General features: G+C 47.2%; 1 protein-coding gene across 2 annotated transcripts in view; it reads left to right on the top strand.

The window, feature by feature from the left end:
- ABCB10 (ATP binding cassette subfamily B member 10) overlaps positions 1 to 19980 on the top strand; it is a 945933-nt gene that overhangs the window by 135215 nt on the left and 790738 nt on the right. The window lies entirely within an intron of this gene.

A 19980-nucleotide genomic window follows, 5' to 3' on the forward strand; every position in this document is an offset into this window, starting at 1 on the left:
GATCATCAGTTTGAATGCTAGTTGCATGATCTTCCTCCTTTGCTTTAACCCTTGTATAGTTCCTATAACAAGATGCATGATAATGGGTTTCTGCAGCCACTATGTCCCTAATACAAACTGCTAATATCTTTGAATCACAAATAATGGTTGCATACTCTCGAAGCCTTTTGTCAACTCTAAGCTCCATGGTATTGATTAATTTCTCACATGTTAATGTTTCCTTGTAGCGTCTTATCTTTCAACAAAATATACATTCTTCAGCTTACTCGTTTGCCTTTCATGATGATCTTTAAGTGTTTACTCGTGCACTCACTCGTTCCAGCATCATTACTGGCACTTGCTTCAGCTTTTCGTTTAATAGTCTGTTAATTTCTCTTCATAGAAAACAGGCGCCTGCACTTCCTGTGGTAAAATACTTTGGGAACTGTGTTGCTGTGTTGGAATTCCTTACTTGAGCTGCCTCTAACAAAGTTTTCCATGATGAGTAGTCCTGCTGGCGCGTAACTCCATGTTCGACATTTGTCCTTCAATAAACTATACACTTGGGATCAGAGGTACAGGATGTGCTTGTTTCAGTGGTTTTCTTGATGCTGCATGGTCATTCACCACCAGCTCCGGAAAAATAAATTACAACATTTATACATTTTACTTGGTGTACTTAATATAATCATAACTACTAGTATAATTATCAATTTATATAATCATTTACTCTAAATGTCATTTTTTATATAATATTCACAATAACAAAAACTATTATGAAAATATTTCCATTATATCAAGGTATGGGAGTGGAGTGGTAACACACAAAAGGCAAAGAGTTATGACTTGTCACATAATTTCCATCTCTAGGTATCCATACCTTGCCAATAAATCATATTAGAACCCGTTCCCCAAAGTGGTACCGATAACATGGTTGGCTCAAGGCCTACTGTGTCAAATGTGCGGTTGTGCAAAAGCAAAATGCCATTACCCTTATGGAGCTAGTGGCTGAAGTTAACAGACTCCTTGCCCTATGCTTTTTGCTACAGTGTTGTCATACAATTTTGTAGAGTGCGGCAAATCACCTGTGAGGGTATTCAGGCATTGAATAGGACAGGCCTAAGGGGGAGATTATACCTGTGTTGTCTGAAAGAGCCATGTCTTCTGAAGTCTGAGGGATGGGGAGGTTCTGAGGTGTTTTGGGAGGTCGTCCAGATCTTGGATGTGAGGTATGAGAAGGAGTGTCCTCCTCTTCTGGTCTTCTTGATGCAAGGGAGGTGTGCTGTTGTGTGGGACGCAGATCGAAGGTGTCTGGTGGGTTGGTCAAAGTTGAGGCGGCGATTGAGGTAAGCTGGACCAGTTTTGTTGAGAGCTTTGTAGGTGTGAGTGAGTAGCTTGAACTTACATCTTTCCTGAACTAGGAGCCAGTGGAGATTGTTGCTGTGTGGAGAGATGTGGTTATTTTACAGGATGCTCGGGATGAGTATGGCGGTGGCATTCTGGGTGGTTTGCAGTTGGCATAGAACATGGGCTGGGATTCTGACGTAAAGGGCGTTTCCATAATCAAGTCTACTTGTGAGAAGAGCCTGCGTGACCGTTCGTCTGGTGTACATTGGAATCCACTTTAAAATCTTGTGTAGTATTCACAGGATGTGGAAGCATGATGAGAGAGAGAGAGAGAGAGAGAGAGAGAGAGAGAGAAAGAGAGAGACTGAGAGAGAGACTGGATTCTACAAGGAGGAAAACGTCTGACCCAGCTGCACACATAAAAAAATGTCAGCGCTACAGCCCCCCTGGGCAGGTATCATAGGGAAATATAGGAACAGCATGACATTTGTAATTGTGGTCGTGCCAAAATGTCAGCAAAAGGACATTATGGAGATGCTCAAATAAGAATATTTATTTTCAAACAAGTGATCAGTACCAGTGTCGACTTCGCTAATCTTGCAGCTTGCTATAGTCAGGAGTTTCTGTATAAAGAACACCATGGCTATGCCTCATCACCTAAGCCTGTTGCCCAGCTCAAGATTGCTAATTTGCCCCTTCCTGGCTAAGCACTCTTAAAGCAATACACAGAAGAGGAGATTCTTCAAATGAAAAGAAGCCAAAAACTCTAAAGGTGGTTGGACTTTGAAGTTCTCCAGACAACAGTACAGGTTAAAGAAATTCCATACTTCCATCAACTCAACAACAGCAGAGGGAAGATCAAAAGCAACAGTACCAGAAGAGCTCTCAAAAACCAAAGACCACTTCACCGAGAACATCACATTCCACAGGGAGAAAGTCCTTTGGAAACCAACAATGATGTTCCCCGTCCCTTCATTTAGGTTGACTGGTGACCTCTCACATGAAGGAGTGAGAAAATAATGGGCAGGTGAATTTGGAACATCATAAAGTATTGATACTTGATCTGTTTTAGGGCAGTTCCACTGTCTGTTCCGCCAAACCCAACATTGAATCACCAGCTACGAGTATTAGAAAAAGAGGCTAGTTTTATATATTAGAAAAGGTGTTTTATTAGATCAGAAAAACAAAGGAGTATACTCCAGGTATTTCCTGGTTCTAAAGAAAGGCCAGCCGAAATATCGAATGATGTTAGACCTCCAGTTCTTCAAGAAATGTATCACCCAGGAAAAATTCAGAATGCTGGCCATTCCTAAAATCTACTCGCACATAAAGAAAGACGATTGGCTTTGTGGAATAGTTCTTCAGGATTTTCACATCCCTGTCTCGCACCACCAGAGAACATTTCTAAGATTTCTATTAGGGAAATTAACATTTTCAATATACTATATACCTTTTGTCCTAAAATATGTCTCTCAAACCTTCTCCAAATGTATGGCAATAGCTCCAGGTCACCTAAGGATGAAAAGGATTTTTGTATATCCCTTCCTCAACAACAACTGGCTCATAAAAGAGGGCTCCTGTCTAAAAGCAGCACAGGTCTTTAAGGCTACAACCATGCTGCTCTCTAGGCTTAGACTACCAATTAACATAAATAAATCAGTGACAAAAGCAAATCAGAGTCTTAAGTACTTAGAAGCAAAGATGGACGCAAAATCAAAGTGTGCTTACTTTGTTAGAGAGTGCATCATTGGTTCAAAAGAGATTCCTAGAACTGAAAAGTAAAATCAAGCCTACGGCTTGCCCAACATACTTTCACCCTCCCTTTTATGGAACAAATCTTTTTATTCGTTTTATAAGGCAAGTAATCGTAAATAGACAGCTGTATACCTACAACCACCTTGGCCGGCAGCAAGAAGAGGTACACAAGGCATATTTACACAGCTTCAATGCCTACAACCCTGAGGCTGGCAGCGACTTCTGAATTGCCTGAGATTAGTAAGTTACACTAAAACAGAATAGACGTTATCATAATACAAAAACATAGCAATGACAGCAAACCCCGTCCCACCCTCGCAACGAGAGAAAAAAAGAGGAAAATGATACAAAAGGGCACCTGCACTGCCTTTAGCTCCTAGGGAGCATCTTACCGCCACCATCCAGCCACAATCCAGGAATCCCAATCATGATGTACAGGATGAGACCTGGTCCTGTGCCCTCAGAATCAGCTGTAAGATTTGTAGGTATTTGGGACAGTTGACTTCTCGGAATTCTTTAGATAGTAAAGAAATGAAAGGGGCCCATGGTTCTGCATGTGTTTCACCTTTATGGTCTTGCACTAGAGAGAGGCGTTCCATAGTCTATGAAGCCACGCCATGTTATCCGGCACCATAGACGTGCCCCAATGCTCCAGGATCACTTGTCACACTGTTAGCAATGCCAGACACATTTTCCTGTCCCTCAGTGACCGTAGGGGGAACGTGAGCGCATTAGAAAGCCCTAGGAGCGTGTAGGCTGGGAAATGAGGGATCTCAGTCTCGAAGGCAGCGTCTGTCATTTATCACCTGCTCCCAAAATCGCTCTAATTTCGGGCAGTGCCAGAGTAGGTGCACTAGTGAGCCAACCAGTCCACAGCCCCGCCAGCATTTCTCTGTGTGGTTTTTGTCCCATTGGTGGATACGAGCCGGCGTGAGGTACCAGTATGACGCGACCTTAAACGCGGACTCGGATCCAGCTGTATTGTGGGCGGTGTGATGCACTCTATAATGAATATTCGCCCATTCCTTATCGATGAGGGCCCTCCCTAGTTCCTCTTTCCAGCGTAGTTGACCTTTTGTGCGCCCCCCTCCCTGGCCCGACGCAAGCAGGACATAGAGTTCTGCAATCATGTGCTTATCATCCTTCTTGCTCTCTATCCATTTCTCGAAAGGGGTGAGTTTACAAGAGACCTGCAGCAAGTACTGAAGTACTGGGTATTTTAAGCCCAACGGTGCAGGGGAACACACCCTATGACTTCGGGGTTCTTCCTATTTCAGACCTACAGAAACACAGTCTTCTGGGTGAAGTCAAAGATCAGTTTATTGGCTGCAGACCAATTACAGGCGTCCTAGAAGTACAACAGCGTGTATGTTCTCAGGAGACTGCTGAAAATCACAGAAACAGGCTTCTCCTTAAATACAAAATATCCTGCCTCAGGCATACATTCTTTAGTTTATGATATGGCCATTACATGTATACATTTCAAACGAAAAGGCAGAGTCATGATGACCATCCCACATTCCACATCAGATATCGATAGGCCCCAATAAACATGAGCATCTCCTGTTTTGGGAAACAAGCCATAAAGCAGGAACAGTCAGGTGTGAAAGAGATTAGCTGGAGGCTTGTGTAGGATGAAAAGACTTTATGGTGTGTCAAGCCCTGATGCTAATCACAGGTGGCCAGAGGACGGGGAGCTCGTGAGACCAGTTTGACCTGGGGCAGCGGAGCCAAGCTGCCCAGGTCACAGAAAAGTCAAAGAAAGCCACATGTGCTCTAAAAGGCCAGTTTTCGCTTCATGCTATATAGCCTATGTGAGGGCAACCATAAGATGGCCACCGCTACAAAATGGAACCCACGTAGTAATGTGAAATAGCGTATACACAGTGCATTCATAGCTAAAACGTTACAAAAAGCACTTGTACATACCGCATTAACCATTCGCGGTTCATTATTACCGGGATAGACAGGGGTAGGGCTCTGCCTCCTACGCGGTCCCAAATTCTAAAGTACGACAGACCCTCCTTTTGCCCTTACATAGGCAATAACTATACTCATTTCAATCCGAGTCTAGGTCAATATTCACGAAGTCATGGAGATGTTGCTGTAGCATCATCCTATTACTTAGCTCGTCCCTCGATACAGGTTTCCTTACACATAATGTAGCACAGAGGCCACATATCGCAGGAGCACACTGTATGCACAGACAGAACAGGAAAAGGATGGCTAAGATCATTCCAATGACCATCAGAACTTTCCAACCCCAGGCAGATATCAGTTCCCAGAACCACCCCACCAGTGACCAATCTCCTTTATCCACGTGTATGGACTCAGATATTTTATGTAGTTTGGAGAAGGCTTGATAAACTGTTGGAGCGTTGTCTGGTATGGAAATGCAACAACTGGATTGGATAACCTTACATACCCCACCACGATCTGCAAGTATGACGTCTAGAACCATGCGGTTCTGCAAAGTCATGAGGCGATCCGCTTGGAGCTCAGCTGTCAAATTACCAAGAGCACCAGCTGTAACATTAACAGTGGATTCAACCACACGAGTCAGTTGTCTCAGGTTCCTACTATTGACCATAGGTCCCCAAAACGGCAGGAAACCCAAAAAGAAATCTCCCGCTTCCTGACCGGCAGTATCCTCCTTACTAATCACGCCTCTCACAACTCTGGTCTTGTGATAGTCAGAGGCAGCAGTAAATGTTGGCGGTAGCAGATTTGCAATATAACATGTGCCCGAGAAATCAGGGGGCAACCATGTATATGCTCGGTCATTGCAGATAAAATATGTACCCTTGGCAGCCAAAAACGCAGGGGAAATCTGTGACGGAAAAGTGTACGTTTCAGTACAGTCACTTCTTCCCAGTTGAGCCCTAGGATTCTGACCATTACCTTGCAAACAGAACCGACCTATGTGGGGTACGACCCAGATTGGGGATGAGATTTTCCGCTGTCTTTCACCCAGACTAATACTATACCCCGTCGCGTTCCACCCTACATAAGCTCTCAATTCTTCTTTGGGAATAGATGAGTATGCGTCGATATCTCTACTCATATCGGCAACTCCTTTCATTAAAGCTTTATTATTGGTGCTAGGTCTGATGGAACGCGGTTGTCGCGGGGAGTAGGCGTCTAGTGCATAGAGAAACATGGTCTGGAATGCCCATGACGGTCCATTGTAACTATACGGCAGCACTAGATAGGGAATACCCTTATTAATGGTATGTGGCATTAAACCACACACCCAACAATTGGTTGTATTCATGACTAGTTGGTGCTGGTGCAGGAGTTGAATAAACGAGTTGTTTACAAATTCAGACCGTCTAGCTTGTTCATGTTCAGGCAGAGGGTGAAAAGAGTGTGAGGAGACAGTAGGAGGAGGTGTAGGCTGTGCAGTGGGTGCAATGGGCTCTTGAGAGGAGAAGAATACAAATCCTACAGTAAACACTATCATACTACATAATACAAACAGGCATAAAAAGACAAAACGTTTGCTCCTCATTATTTTACATATTCTTGCTTTAAAGTTCATTTCCTCAGTGAGTTTCTCCATCTTACAAAACTCCATCCTCTAATTGTGCCGCTCGCGGCGGGTGAGTATCTTCTGCTGAGGGGTACGCCCGTCAGTCCAGGGAACGCCCTAGACCAACCAGAACCGTCGACCTAACGTCTTCGGCCTGTACCCCAAAGTCTTGGCACCGCGACCCTGCGGCTGAACCCGGATGGTGGTTCGAAAAACAAAAATCAAGAAAGTCCTTCAGATGGGAGAGCTCTGGTTATCAAAAAATAAAAAGGTAAAAGAAAAAGAATATTTATTTGTCCATAGGCCTTGGTCTTAGATTGTAATGGAGACGGCCAGGTACTGTTTGATCTTGGAACAAGAGTTCAGGCTCTGCAGTGTCCAATCGATTTGACGGTGGCACAGCTTCTTGCAAAATATCGTCACCTTCCTGCGCTGAAGTTGTGCCTTTTCATGCGTGCATCACTGAACGGCACAAAACGAGGTACAGTGTCTGTTTCAGAGTCTGCGATACCCTCCTGGACCCACTGGTCATACGGCAGAGGCAAAGGGATCCTTTTGATGTGGGCGCCGTGGATCCAGTTTTTCTTCCCCTTCACTCGAACAGCTGATCTTGTAGACAGTAGTACGAGGTGAGGGCCAATCCAGCAGGGCTCATCGTTGGTTTTCCGCTGAAAATTTTTGACGAGCACCCTCGTGCCAGGATCAACGGGGTGTCCTGGAGCCTCAGAGGCCGGAGGGAGAGTATCGTGCACCTGTTGGTGTAAAACACGCAGTTTAACCGTCAAATCATACAAGTAATCAAGCAGTACTGGATGTTCAATTTCACTGAATTTCGTCGGTCTTGGCACACCCCATACATTGGCCGGGCGGCCAAAAACGACCTCGTAGGGACTAAGTCCCACTCGGGAATGCACGGTCATTCTGGTGGACAGGAGTGCTAGAGGCAGAGCGTCAGGCCATTTAAGACCTGAGCTCGCTTGGATTTTGGCCAGTTTGAGTTTTAGAGCGCCATTATAGCGCTCTACTAATCCAGCTGATTGGGGGTGATTTGCAGCGTGAAACTTTTGCTTTATACCTAGTCCCTCACACACATTCTTCATCACTTTACCCACAAACTCACTCCCATTATCACTCCACACCCTTCTTGGCATTCCAAACCTAGGGAAAAATTCCTTCACAAGGGCTTTGGCTGTGGACAGAGCAGTGTTATCTTTTAGAGGATAGGCCTCTATCCATTTTGAGAAAGCGCAAACAACCACCAACACATATTTCAGGTTGTTGCACCTCTCCATGTGGATAAAATCTAGCTGCAAAACTTCAAATGGATATGATGGAGGCGCAAAATGACCAGCTGGAGTTGGGGTCCCCCTACCAGGGTTGTACTTCAAGCATACCATACAATTCTTGACCACATTCTCTGCACACTTAGGAATTCCAGCATTCTGCCATACTGGAGCCAACAACTTACAGATTCCTTTCGTACTGATATGTGCCATTCCATGTGCCATAGTAACCACTGGAAGCACATACGCATCAGGTAACAACCATCGCCTATGTTCTGACAAATCAATCCAACAACCATTCTCATCTAACTTACCCATACTTTCTCTCCACTTGCTTAACTCTTTCTCTGTGGCTTCAGCTTGAAGGGACTTTACACTCTCTATTGTGTTTTCACACATTCCAACATCACCAACCCATCTGGCAGGGCCTGCAACATACATTCGAGTCTTTACATCTTTTGCTGTTTCTTTCGCGATTTCATCAGTAAACGCGTTACCACGACCAACATCATCAGTGATTTTCTTGTGCACACTGCATTTCATAATCGCAACTTGCAACGGTAGGGTCAGCGACTCAAGGAGATCATTCACCAACTTGCCATTCTGAATCTTAGCTCCATGCGAAGTCAGGAACTCACGTTCCTTCCACAATCGCCCAAAACTATGAGCCACGCCAAAGGCGTACTGACTATCTGTATAGATGTTCACTTTCATTCCTTCAGACAACACGCATGCTCTCGTAAGGGCAATCAATTCTGCTGCTTGAGCCGAATTTTGTGGCACACGCGCAGTTTCCACAATCGTGTGCAAAGTCGTGATAGCATATGCAGCAGTCGTATCACCATTCGGAAGCTTGAAGCACGAACCATCCACCCATAAGGTACCATCACACTCAGTCAGGGGAGTATCTTTGAGATCTACTCTTCCTTTCGTCTCTTCTTCTCTTCTGAACAGACAATCATGTTGCTCAATCTCATCTAGGTCTGCTGGGATTGGTAATAGTGTAGCTGGATTCAACGTGTTGCATCTCTTTATGTGTATATGGTTTGCTAACAGTGTCAGCTCATAACCAGATAATCGCGCACTAGTTAAGTGTTGTGTCTTGGTCCTGTTTAACAATGTGTCCACAGCATGTGGAACCATAACAATCAATGTGTTATCCATTACTAGTCCAGCAGACTGTCGAATAGACATTGCTGCAGCGGCTGTGGCTCTCAGACAACTTGGCAATGCCCTCGCTACCGGGTCCAAGGTTGACAAAGTATGCGCATGGACGCGGTCTGTCGCCAAAGGGCTCTGTTAACACTGATAATGCGCAACCATCTTTCTCATGAACATACAATGTAAAAAGGCTTGCTGTAGTCAGGGGTACCCAACACAGGAGCTGAACACAATGCATTACGCAATTCCCAAAAACTTTTCTGGCACTCTTCAGACCATGGGATAGGATTCGGTGTGTCTTTGCATGTTAATGCTAACAAAGGTTTTGCCAACAAGGAAAAATTAGGGATCCAATGCCTACAGTATGAAGTAATGCCCAAGAAAGCACGCACTTCTCTCTGTGTTCTTGGCACACTCAACTGTGCAATGGCTTGAATTCTTTCTGGGGTCAGTTTCCTTCCCTCCTTCGATAAGAGATGACCTAAGTAGGTCACCTCTTGTCGACAATATTGCAGCTTTGAGAGAGACACTTTGTGATGGGAGGCAGACAAATGACGCAACAATGACAATGTAGCTTCTTTGCAAATCTTTTCAGTATCCGCGGCGATTAGTAAATCGTCGACGTACTGAATGAGGATAGCGCCACTGGGTAAAACCAGTGCATCGAGCTGCGCTTTTAAAGCCTGACTGTATATTGATGGACTTTCACAGTAGCCCTGGGGAGCGCGTTTAAAGCGGAAGCTGCGACCTCCTAAACTGAAGCCAAAAATGTCTCTGCTCTCCTCTGCAATTGGGATGCTAAAGAAAGCATTCTTTAGATCGATTACTGAGAACCATGCAGCGGAGGCTGGAATCATGGTTAACAAGGCAGTTATATCAGGGACAACTGGAAACTGTGGCACAACAATCTTATTAACCTCTCTAAGATCAATCACAAATCTGTAAACAGGTGGCTGTGAAGGGTCCGTTCGTTTTAAGACGGGTAAAACAGGACTATTGCAAACGTTGCCTCTTGTCTCTTCAATTACACCCTTTTTAATCAAATCACTGACAATTGCTAATAATGCTTTCTGACCTTCATTGGAGATCTTGTACTGGGGAATGCGTGGCAATCTGACATTGGCTTTTAAAGTGACCACATATGGCGGTATTTCCAAAAGACCCACATCATTGGGACCAGTAGCCCAAAGGACATCCGGAAGGGATGACAATTCAGGTGGCATTGCGTTTTTAGACAAATACATTGGAGAAATCACTTTCTTACCTAACGTAAGTTGTACTCCTGAGGGAGAACAATATAGTGTTGCATGCAATCTTTTTAGCAAATCTAAGCCTAGCAAATTTTCACCACAACCTGTTGTTAGAATGAGGGGTGCTTTTAGCTTACAAGGTCCAACAGAAAGTGACATAGGACTAGAAATCGGGTTCCTAACTGGGGCGCCAGAAAAACCTACTGAGACATTCATTTCGCCAGACAAAGGCGCGCCAGGGAGTTTTGAATGCATGATTGAACTCTTTGCAGCACCAGTATCCAGCAGAAAGGGCTCCGTTACATTTGCTGTAGTTACTTTAACATAGGGTCCACTCTGATCCACTGGCACTGAAACAACTCCCCCTCTCTGTCTACGGCGGTCCTAGTAATCTTCATCTTCTACATTGTCATCTTCTGCATAATAATCATTATTGTAGTACTGAGCTGTATTACCAGTCGCATTGGCTTGCTGATCAAAGCTATTTATGGTATTTTGTGGTGGAAGAGGACGCGCGTTCTGGGGAGCATTTCCACGCCTTCTGCCTCTAGGAGCTTGCTGACCACCTCTACCTCTTGCGCCATACGAATTACTGTTACGCTGCATTAATTTAGGGCAACTATATTTAAAATGACCTTCCTCTTTGCAATATGAACATTGGTTGGGACCTACAGAGATTCGTGGTTGATAATACCTGTTCATTGGCTGATTACCCTGAAACTGTTGGGGCTGCTGATAGATACCTTGTGTTTGCCTATAATTATTCGGTCCTCCACGTGGCGGATAGGCCTGCTGCAAAAGGACCTTTGTCTTAAGTTCTTTCGTTTTCTTATCTGTTCTATCCTTCTCATCTTTGTCTCTATTCTCATAATACTGTGCAGTAGCCAGTATTTGCGCTGAAGAAGAAACAGCCCAAGAACTTTCTGAGTCTTTTAATTTCTTACACAACTCAGGAAGTAAATTCTGCACAAATTTATCAACAAATAACCGTTGGCCACCTTCAGTGCTCATGTCTTGACCACTGTGGTAGATAAACGTTTCTTCAAACCTGGTAAAGAAATCAGACACTGTCTCATCTTTCTTCTGCTTACATGCAGATAGTTTATCCCAATTTACGCGCATCGCAGGCATTATAGTTTTCATGTAGGTAATAATTCGACCAGGAAGCTCTGCTACCAAAGGCTCAGGTTTCGCACCACCAACTTGTCTAGCGTCTGCAGCAACAATATTGGCCCATGTATCACCCAATTCTGCAGCGTGGTCTACATTACGAATGGACCCCCATAAAGGCTGTGGAACAACATTCCCGAATAACATATCCATGTCAGCCAAATTCATGACACACGATTCTGCAGTTTGCGATAGCTCCTTGTAATATCCTGCAGGGTTTTTACGGGGATCAGGCAATGTCTGCTCTAGTGCTAACACCTCAGATCGTTTCCATGGGACATGCACCCAAACACGCTGAAAATATGGCTGAACAGGTGGGTTAGCAGCTAAATCACCAGGTCTCCAAACTGGAGGAACCTCACGCATCGGATATTGGCGCGCTTTTACCTTTTTCCCCACAGGGAGTTCCCGTTCGAACAATGATTGGGACAGTAAAGTCGCAACTGCTTTATCTACCTTGGGGCCCACAATTACACCTGTTTCGAAATCAAATCGCACTCGACACAATTCCTGTGGGTTTGGGTTTGCGCCATTATCCTCCAATTCCTCACAGAGGAATTCACACATTTCATCAAAGACATACCTATGTTTTGGGGCATCCCATTGGTGAAAAATGTTAACAACCGATTCCACATCATAGAGTGAAGGGAAACCAATCCACCTACGCGCCAGATGATCTAACACCTCTTTCTCTTCGGGACCAGGTAGCTGACTGCGCAATTGCTTACGTTGTAAACCAGGAGTCGCACTAGATGACCCAAAGAGAGGCGACATTAAACTAGTAACTACATTAGCCAGTCGTTGTCGTGCTGAAGGAGAAGTTGAGGCGAAAACGGGCGGATAAACAGAGGGAAGAAAAACAGATTCAGATACAGGTACCTGGGTAGTATAAGAAAGAGCGCCAGGGGAAACCGCTGGCGTGTTAGTCAAAGTCGCAGGAAGCGCTGGGGGTAACAGGTAACAAAACCGGCGGCCCTTGAGAGGGCTGCCCTGCAGGGATAGGAGCCAGCTGAAGAGGAGCTGGCGGCTGCGGGAAGGCTTGCGGCATATTTACTGGAGGCTGTACATTTACAAGCTGTGGAGGTGCTGTGGCATTTTGCGCATATGGGGGTGGCGAACTTAACAAATGGGACATTAGGGAATCTTTCTCTTTCTCTTTTGTCTCATCTTGCACAAGGGGTGACAAAACAGGGTAACATTTATCAATCCCTAGTTTGCGCTGTCTATGCAACTGTTCCCTCATTTGTTCCTCCTCATTATCTTTAAATTGCACAGCTGCTTGCATCACTGACATACCTCTCTCTCTCTTATTTCTTTTCGCTAGCTTAATTTCCTTCTGTTTGGCTTCCTTTCGCCATAGGCGGAAAGAATCAAACATCGCCGGCCGGGCTTTCTTTTTAAACAATTTAACTTCCAAATTATCTAGGATATCTGTATCGAAACTACCATTTTGGGGCCATTTTAAAACACCGTCCTTTCTGGTGTATCGGATCCATATTTCATTATATGCAATGGGGCCCACGCCATGTTTTACATAAAGCTCATAAGTTGGAGTTCCAATTGGAGGAACCGGACATGAATCTTCCAACTGGAAATCCCTTCCACAACCCAAACAAAATAATCTTCCAAATACACTAGCACCAGGCATCTTTGCTCACAAGTCTGGTTCCCAACTTCAAAGGATTATCAATTACGATAGTCTCGTGAATACACGAGTCCTCTGGCTTTGGGGTTAGCAAACTCCAAATAAACCAAAATTATCCCGAAGGATACCAAACAAATTGGGAGACGCTCCACTTATACTTAACTGAATATCGATGATCAATGGCGTCACCAGAAGACTCTCTCGATTGTTTCGCTCTACCAAAATCGTCAAGGGTCCAAAACAGGGCGATTAATCAGGGCAGCAGTCCTTCGTAGCCGTCGGGACGCGGAGAACCTCGCAGAAAAGACCTTCGGACCACGTCGACATGCAGGGGTCGATGAAGTGGCGGCCTTCCTCCAGAATTTCCACACGAAGCTCCTCACGAACCTCTGGCTTGGACCGGTACCGCTGAAATCGCGCCGAGTTGGGCGCCAACAGAAGTACTGGGTATTTTAAGCCCAGCGGTGCAGGGGAACACACCCTATGACTTCGGGGTTCTTCCTGTTTCAGACCTACAGAAACACAGAGTCTTCTGGGTGAAGTCAAAGATCAGTTTATTGGCTGCAGACCAATTACAGGCGTCCTAGAAGTACAACAGCGTGTATGTTCTCAGGAGACTGCTGAAAATCACAGAAACGGGCTTCTCCTTGAATACAAAATATCCTGCCTCAGGCATACATTCTTTAGTTTATGATATGGCCATTACATGTATACATTTCAAACAAAAAGGCAGAGTCATGATGACCATTCCACATTCCAGTTAAGCCAGCCCGTAATTATTTACACAGCAAGGCTCAGATCCCACATCAGATATCGATAGGCCCCAATAAACATGAGCATCTCCTGTTTTGGGAAACAAGCCATAAAGCAGGAACAGTCAGGTGTGAAAGAGATTAGCTGGAGGCTTGTGTAGGATGAAAAGACTTTATGGTGTGTCAAGCCCTGATGCTAATCACAGGTGGCCAGAGGACGGGGAGCTCATGAGACCAGTTTGACCTGGGGCAGCGGAGCCAAGCTGCCCAGGTCACAGAAAAGTCAAAGAAAGCCACATGTGCTCTAAAAGGCCCGTTTTCGCTTCATGCTATATAGCCTATGTGAGGGCAACCATAAGATGGCCACCGCTACAAAATGGAATCCACGTAGTGATGTGAAATAGCGTATACACAGTGCATTCATAGCTAAAACGTTACAAAAAGCACTTGTACATACCGCATTAACCATTCGCGGTTCATTATTACCGGGATAGACAGGGGTAGTGCTCTGCCTCCTACGCGGTCCCAAATTCTAAAGTACGACAGTACGCTGCCGAGGTGGCCCAGTGTCATAGCTACAGATAATAGAATCCATCAGAACTGGGTAGGTTATAGTCCTGTCACACCTGGGCGAAGGGAAGGATGCCTTCCATGTCAAATAAGGAACCTAGCCATTTACAACCCGCCTCCCTCCATCGCTAAGCGACCTCTGATTTACAACCTCGGGGGGGGGGGGGAGGGGAGTCTGGGTTATCATCCATCGGGGTCATTGGAGAGGGGAATGATGTGAGGCCCCTCTTGAGTGCCATTGCGTCCCAGACCTTCATCGTTGCTGTTGTAACTGGAGAGGAGTAGAGACCCCACGCTCTTAGTTTACGCAGAAGCCAGATCTCCCTCCAGATGTTCGCTCCAGCAACCGCCTGGTCTATAAAGGTCCAGTGTTTTTCCAAGATATGGTGGTTCTACACATAGCGGATGTGGGAGTCTTGTAGGTATCTATGGACCAGAGGAAAGTTCACTCAGTCCTCACTCTTGGGTCGTTTTAGCTGGCATTTGGACAGGCGTGCCTTTCTACTTCCCCAGACAAATTTATTTATGGTCAGCTGCAAGGCACGCATAGCTTTCGAAGGGGGCACCAGGGGTAGGGTCTGAAACAGATACAGAATCCGCGGTAGCACTGTCATCTTTACTGCTACAATGCGCACAAACTATTCCAGGTTAAGCCTAGACTATCCATTCCGTGCCTTCGTTGTCTGTTCGAGTAGTTCAGCTCCAGTGTACGCGAAAGCGAGGGGGCAAGGAGGATGACCAAGTAGGTTATTGGGTCACATGACCAGTGCAGGGGGAGACTCTTTTTAAGTTGATTGACGTGCCTGGGGTGAGGTCATGTTAAGTACTTGAGATTACTGAGATTGCTCTTAAATCCCGATACCTTTCCAAAGGACTCTTATTTACTTACAACTGCGTAGAGGCTTATTTTGTGGGTGTCGCCCCCAAATCTGAGGCCCTGAATTTGTGGGTGGTCTCGTATCTTTTGAGCAAAGGGTTCCATGTATAGGGCAAAGACGAGGAGGGAAAGCGGACACCCCTGCCTCGTGCCTCTGGCGATCGAACAGGGGGTGGAGGATACCCCATTTACACTAACAAAGGCGCAGGGAGAATGGTATATGCATTGAACTCACTGGATAAAGTGAGCCCCAAGCCCAAAGCTCCGCAGTGTATCGGAACAAAAACTTCCATCGTACCCTTTCGAGTATGGCCTCCTTGCGGGACCTGTGAACACTGTCCATGAGGTGTAGGAGGCGTTTCGTATTATCCCTGCCCTGGCGAGTGGGAATGAACCCCGCCTGGTCCGGGTCAATCAGGTCCACCATGAGGGGGTTCAGCCGGGCCGCCAGGACTCTAGTGAAGAGCTTGGTGTTGATGTTAAGTAAAGAAATAAGGCGGTAGGAGCTGCAAAGGCCTGGGTCCTTATGAGGTTTGAGAATGACTGATATTGCAGCCTCCGACATGAAGTCGGTGACCGCTCCACTATCCAGGAATGAGTTAAAAAGTCTCACGAGTACGGGCGCTAGCTCCCCACAGAAGGTTTTGTAAAATAGTGCTGGGTAGCCATCTGGGCCGGGTGATTTGTCAAGTTTTAGCCACGTGATGGCCGAGATTACCTCCTCTATACGTATGGGGTCCTCGACCTGCTTTACCCGAGCCTCAGGGAGATGCGTGATCTTGCTTGATTACAAGTAGGCACTCGCATCATGTTGGCTTTTCCCTTCCTCGATATATAAGGACTGATAAAATTGCCTGAACTCATCTACAATCTGGGAGTCCAAGTGTACCTCATCGCCCGAAGGCCGTTTAAGCGATGAGATGGCAGCGGCCACAGCTTTGGTTCGCAATCTCTGTGCTAACATTCTCCTACATCTAACGCTACTCAGGTAGAACCTGTGATGGAGGGGAAGCAAAGCGTATTCTGTACTGTCCCCTGTCAAGGTCTATGCGTTTAAGGAGCAGCCGTTTCTTCTCCAGAGTCCTCCAAACCCTCAGGGCTCCTGTCCGTTTGTGTATGTCCTCTAGCTCCCTCACTTCCTGCTCCATGCTCTGTCGGGCTTCCCGGCGCCTTTTGGTGTCGGCAGCGGAAATTGCCAGAAGTTCCCCCCGATTAAAAGTTTGAGAGTTTCCCAGATGGCTGCTAATGAGGATCCCCCTTGTCTTTGTGCTGTAAGTATTCAGCTATCTTGGAGCGTATATGTTCTCTACTTTGCTTGGTGAATGCAGTAGGCCTACCCGCAAGCGCCGCCTCGCTGGAGTGTGTCTGTTCCCCCCCGAGTGTATATTAATGGAGATCGGCGCATGATCAGAAAGAGATCGCGGTTCTATAGAGGCTTCATGAACCCTAGGCAGGAGCGCTTTGGAGACCAGAAACCAATCTAGTCGCGCATAGGATTTGTGGGCAGCAGAGTAGAAGGTGTAGTCCCTCCTAGCCGGGTGCTTAATGTGCCAGACATCGTACAGGCCATTGTCAATCAGCCATTGTTTACCCTTCGAGGAGAGGGCTCCCACCTGAGTACTCCGCTGGCCGGAACAATCTAAGTCGTTGTGCATGACCAAGTTGAAGTCCCCACCCACCAATACGGAAGCGTCGGGGGAAGTTAGAGCCTCTGAAATGTTCCTGATTAGAAAAGGCTCCTGGTGTGTGTTGGGTGCTTAGACATTAATCCGAGTAAGGAGGGTAGCCCCCCACTGGAGTCTAAGTGTCAGGACCCTACCTTTCGCCTCATATAGGGTAGAAAGCACCTTCCCCTCAAATTTTGCCCCCATGAGAATGGCCACCCCATTTTTCTTTGCCGTGCCAGAGGACCAATATTGTCGGGGGAAACGTCGTGTGCGCATGCGGATTGAGTCTTTGTACATCAAATGGGTTTCTTGCAGCATGCAAATGACCCCTTCAGTGTGTTCCAATAAGGAAAGGATAGCAGCGCGCTTTACAGGGTGGTTAAGGCACCGGACATTGAGACTGACAATCTTTAGGTCTTTACCCACTGGGGACAGGGATCGTCATCCAGTGCAAGACAGGGGTGCCTATTAAAGGGAAGGGCTAGGGCCAAACCTGTCAGGGCAACATAATGATCCAGAACCTGTGCAGGTGTCTCAACAGAAATTAGACCACAAATACATAAACAAAAAAATACTAACATCAAGCAGAAAGAAACACGAGTTAGTCTCTAAAGACCAGAGGTAGTCAAACGTGAAGTGGGGGGGGGGGGAGATGTGTAGACCAGGGGGTCTCTCTCAAACTAGCAGAAGCGGGCCCAAGCTCCACCGCAGGATCAAACATAGCCTACCTTGCTGGTAGTTCAGGAGGGTGATGAATGAGCAGGGGAAGATACCAATGAGGAAATAACTGCTTCTCTTTGTTTTGCAATAGTGGCAGTGTCTGGTTTGTGGTCCGCCGCTGCCCTACCCACGGTCTGCCACCTGTAGTTGCGCAGAGGGCTTGTGTGGTATTTCCAGGGATGCGGGTCTTGACATTCCCGAAACTTCTCTAGCCTCCATGAGTGAACGAATCTGCTTCAGCTGGCCATCATAGCGAAAGATGATACGAAAGGGGTGTCCCCAAGAATAGGAGATCCCCCTTCTTTCTCAGGCACGTCGTAATTAAGCGAAATTCCCTTCGTTTGATCAGGGTGGCAGCAGACAGGTCTTGGAAAAAGGTAGGGGAGTGTCCTCTGAAGGGCACAGGGTCAGCTGCCCTAGCTTTCTTGATAAGTTCCTTAAGTTGGAAATCATTGACGCAAACTAGGATGTCTGGAGGTGGGTCCTCGCAGCAGACCCACCCGATGAGCCCTGTCGATTTTAACTGCAGTAGAGTGTTCCGTGCCCAACAAGTGGCTGAAGAGCGTAGTAACGAACTCCGTCATATCTTCTCCTTCGGCCCCGGACATCACTGCCCGGATGTGCACGTTGTTGCGCCGGGAGCGGTTCTCTAGATCTTCTGAGTGGGCCTGCAGCTCAATATGTTGCTCTTTGAGCCGGAGGAGTTCCTGCTTCATCATTTCTGTTCTTCAACGCGACTATTCTTGTGGTCTTCCAGCATTGATACACGTTGGCCAATTTCTTCGACGTCTCGCTTGACTTCCCTGAGGTCTGCCGCAAGTTGGCCTTTAAGCTCCTGGAGATCCTCACTCAGGCACATGAAAAGTGTTGTCATAAAAGCTTTGGTAGCTGGGGCATCTGCCTCGTCTGAGCTTCTGCAGTTACCTTCCTCCTCCTGTCCCGTCGTTCGGGCGGCCCCCTGCGAGGGTTGCTTCAGAAACATTTCCTTGACTGAGCGCTCTTTTTTTCCCTCTGGCTCTCGTCATTGTGCGTAGCTAGGATCACCGGTCTTGCGTCCTGCCGCCTTCGCCAGGATCCGGTGTCGTCGGGCCGTCAACGCCTGCCTGGTTGCTGCTGCTTCAGCCCAGAGACGCTTATAGGTCCGGAGACACTAGTGGTTCCCAAGGAAGGCTCTTACTACTGGATGCCAGATAAACTCTGCCCGTCCAGACTGGAAGGCTCCTGCAAATAGGACAATGCACGCGCTTCGCTGACTTCAGGAGAGGCTAGCCGACGGCCTTGTTTGGGCAGAGGTTTGCGCTGGTATAAGGTCCTAGACGTGGTGTTACTTTCTAAGGGATGTGCGGCGAGTCCAGGCCTGGATTGTTATGTGCTGGCCTCCATGAATAATGTGGGTTCTCCCACTCCGTATTTCACTATAAGGCTTATCCAGCTCTGCAGGACACATCCACATCTTCTGGAGAGGGGCAGGGCGGGGCGAATGCTCACTGGGCGTGCTTCACTCCTGTCAACTGCACGGGTTCCGTGAGCGTTGGCAGGTCTCTGCATGGATCAATAGCTAGGTCCAACACCTACGACGGCCACCAGGTGCACTGTGCCAACTTAGGGCCCTCGGTGCTATGTGCAGAGCTCTATATCCCTGAGTGCAGCGGGGAGTCTCTCAGTGCGCTTGTGATGTTAAGCTGCTCCCTATACTTCTTGAGCGGGCCTGGACCTAGGGAGCCCTGCTTCTCTCGCCACCTTGTGCGGGCACACTGCCCCAGGCTTTCTGTGATAGTTCGCCCGCCTCCCCTCGCTCCTTACTTGTGCCAGTCGTGCTGATGTGGGCCCGGGCGTTGCTCCTCCAGTGCACTGTTTGCTGCTGCTTAGCAGAGGGTGCGACCTGTATTTCCGATCCTCCAGGCCACTGTCTCCCACACCTCCGTTCAGGTCGTGCGTAGACCCCACTCAGCCTGGGCCAGACATTGAGCCCCGACTCCCCCTCTCCACAAAAGGCAATCACTCCGCCAGTTGCAACCACCCAGACTGCAAGCAAGACCTCCGTCGCACAAGAGCGGAAAGAATCACCTGAAGCCCATTCTCCAGGCCGTATTCAGCGATACCCCGGTAGGCCCCGGACACGAGGCCCCTCCTCCAGCGCTCCAGTGGCATGCACCGTTGTGACGGGCCTGCCGCCGCGGAAATACTGCGCGTACCAGTCTGGCCGGGCCCGGTCGATTCTCTAGCAGGGAGTCTTCTGCAGCAGGCCAAGTAGCGCTCCCGCACCTCTGTG

Source organism: Triturus cristatus, chromosome 6, assembly GCF_964204655.1.
Source record: "Triturus cristatus chromosome 6, aTriCri1.1, whole genome shotgun sequence".
Classification (NCBI taxonomy): domain Eukaryota; kingdom Metazoa; phylum Chordata; class Amphibia; order Caudata; family Salamandridae; genus Triturus; species Triturus cristatus.